This window comes from Arachis duranensis, chromosome 6, assembly GCF_000817695.3.
Source record: "Arachis duranensis cultivar V14167 chromosome 6, aradu.V14167.gnm2.J7QH, whole genome shotgun sequence".
Lineage (NCBI taxonomy): Eukaryota > Viridiplantae > Streptophyta > Magnoliopsida > Fabales > Fabaceae > Arachis > Arachis duranensis.
This window is the reverse complement of record NC_029777.3, coordinates 93,853,418-93,853,847: the sequence shown is the minus strand read 5'-3', so window position 1 is coordinate 93,853,847 and position 430 is coordinate 93,853,418.

Sequence of the window (430 nt, the reverse complement as noted above, 5' to 3'; positions counted from 1 at the left end):
AAATGATGAGATCTCGATAAATTATGTCTTTACAGGAGAAAAATGAGACTGAAATAAGATAATTGTCAATGAAATATTTGCATATAATGTGGCATTAAATATCATGCATGAAAGTAAGGATCTTGAGCCAAGATCAGTCGAAGAATGTCGATAAAGGAATGATTGGCCAAAATGGAAAGAAGTCATGAAGGCTGAATTAGACTCACTTGCAAAACGTGAAGTCTTTGGACCTGTAGTCCGTACACCTGAAGATGTAAAACCTGTTGGATACCGATGGGTATTTGTGAGAAAACGAAATGAGAAAAATGAAGTTGTGCGCTACAAAGCCCGAGTTGTGGCACAAGATTTTTCACAAAGGTCAGGTATAAATTATGAAGAAATGTATTCCCCTGTAGTGGATGCGATAACATTGCGTTATTTGGTCAGTTTA